At 50.6% G+C, this 2,490-nt stretch overlaps 1 long non-coding RNA gene across 1 annotated transcript; it reads left to right on the top strand.

Moving 5' to 3' along the window:
- On the top strand, positions 1–2,275 carry LOC109367895. Its single transcript, XR_004160806.1, has 2 exons — positions 1–74; positions 397–2,275. It is a non-coding gene; the product is annotated as an uncharacterized LOC109367895 (long non-coding RNA).
- Positions 2,276–2,490: the final 215 nt, after the last annotated feature.

Raw genomic sequence — 2,490 nt, 5'->3', positions numbered from 1 at the left:
AGCACATTGGCTTCCTGATCCTGCTGAGCATTGCCCATGGCGTCTGGAGAAGTCTAAGACAACTATGGGGACAGGTGAGCCACTGAGATGCATCGCACAGGGAGGGTACCGCGGGTGGGGAGCAGGCAACCACAAAGGCTTGTCTGTGAAGTCTTCCAAGGAAAGCAGACTCCCAGAGGTCCACTAGCTCTCCCCAGGGACTTACCCAGCCGTGAGGCTGACACCCAATTGGAAATCCCTGTGCTACACGGGGCCTGCCTGAGGTGGTGGGAGCCCCACGCTTGGGACTGTCCTGCGAGGCAGGAAAAGCTGCCCAGGAATCGGAGCCCTGCAGGGGAATGCTCTGCAAAATGAGTCTGCATCCCTTTCACTGTGCCCATACTCTGTCACTTCCAGGAAACGGGATCAACAGCCTCAGCCTCCAGAAGAGCAGAGCACCAGGGAAATGAAGACATCATTGTTTCTGACCTGCTCCGCCACATGGAGGCTGACATAGACTCAATGGAGAGGCACCTGAAGACCCTCTTCCAGTCCCACAGGGAAGCATGCAGGAGCATGCAGGAGAGGCAGGCAGCATACGATACGGGGAACAGGAATAATCCCTCTGCAAACTCCACATCCAGCACTGTCCACGGCGCTCATTCTACGGATAAATAATCTCTTTCTAAATAAACATACAGTTCATATCTCATCACAGTCATACACTTATGAACCAAGTGGTTTTAGTTGGGGCTCAGTTTTGTGAGCAGGAATAATTCAGAGGCTACATACCATCCTCCGTTCACAAACACCAACTCTGGAATACCACTGAAGGCTCAGAGCATACATAACGTCTCATCTCTGAATGTGCATACATACAACGTCAAGAATTGGGCCACCGCCGTCTTAGGAAGGTGGGTCAAATCTTTCACCCGCCCCTGAATCGGCAGGGTGGTCTTAACTATGATTTCAGCTTTTTGGCTGATCGGCTCTACCTCCTGTCAATGTGGAAGTAGGCAGCCAATAACTGTTCTTCAATCATACTGTATCTTTCTTCTGCTCCGTCCCAGACCCGAGATCAGAATCCAAAGGGGGTCCAAACAGAACTCTGGCGTTGCCACAGGCCCCAGCCAAAGCCAACCTGAGTGACAACAACGCCCAGCTCTGCTGGGAGGGTAGGATCAAATTTATCCAATGCCTGGGCGTGTTCAACTGCCAGCTTTTCCTGGTGGAAAGCGTCCCGTTCCGTTCCCTCCCAGTCCATCATCTTAGTAGCCAAGCTGGCACACTTTCTCTCTTTTATCGGAACCGTTGTACTAGGTCCATTAATTCCGCTGCCGTATATGGACGGGCTGCCATATGAAAGCGAGTTCTGGGCAGGGGGCCACTGATCAGGGGGCACCCCTGCTGGTCTATCTTGTATTTTTTTGGTTTTTGAATTATTATAGGACAGATCTCCAAGGCATCTGTTGCAAGCGGAGCATTGAGATCCAATTGAGAGTTTTTATTGTCTGGATCAGCCAGGTCCATTGATTCAGGAACCTGTTTATTATCTGCTGAAATGTTACAGACCTGCCCTATCAGCAAATTCAGGGTTGTTTTTTCCCTGTCAGTATACCGAGTTCTTGCTCTAATTTTTCTAGGCGGTCTCACAATACTTCATTTTCGTTTTCTAAGGTATTGGCCCTCATCTTGGCCTGATTTAAAGCATTCCACAGTGGCCATACCACTGTAGAGGCAGCTAACTGCTGTTCTTTTGTAACCAATCTATCTTTGCTTTGTCCATGAAAACAGTCCGCCATGCGGAATGGAGAAATATTTCCCATAACACGCAGGGAACCCCATTTTTGAATTATGGTTGCCAGCTCATAATAAGGGGATCCCAGAAATCCTGGGATCTCTCCAGGAATTCTTAAGTCTAGAGGGGTAATGTTCTGACTACCGCCATATCTGCAGTAATCGGGACAAAAAGCCAGTCCTTCCTCAGCAGCAGCATCCAGTTGAGACCAGGACCTCCAGCAGGCCCTGCTGGTTTGGCTTAACCACCTGTCCCATCAGGAGTGGGAATGGCAACAAAATGCTGGTGCTTCCTGTGTTACAGCTGCTCATTGATTCCCAGTGCCATGGCTTCAACTGGCCCTGCTGGCTATATCTATCCACCTGCCATGTAACAATGTGGATGGGGACCAAAAAAGGGCATCCCACGAGCAGCATCTGCCCACTGATACCCAGCGATATGCCTTCAATTGGCCCTGCTGGCTTGGTCTATCCACCTGCCATGTAACAATGAGGATGGGGACCAAAAAAGGGCATCCCACGAGAAGCATCTGTACACTGATACCCAGTGCCATGGCTTCAACTGGCCCTGCTGGCTTGGTCTATCCACCTGCCATGTAACAGCAGTGGATGGGGACCAAAGGAGGGCATCAGACAAACAGCAGCTGCTCATTGATACCCAGCACCGTGCGTTCAACTGGCCCTGCTAGCTTGGTCTGTCTACCTGCCACGTAA

The sequence above is a fragment of the Meleagris gallopavo genome, chromosome 1 (genome assembly GCF_000146605.3).
Source record: "Meleagris gallopavo isolate NT-WF06-2002-E0010 breed Aviagen turkey brand Nicholas breeding stock chromosome 1, Turkey_5.1, whole genome shotgun sequence".
In the NCBI taxonomy this organism is placed as follows: Eukaryota; Metazoa; Chordata; class Aves; order Galliformes; family Phasianidae; genus Meleagris; species Meleagris gallopavo.
This window is presented reverse-complemented; position numbering and strand designations above follow the sequence as displayed.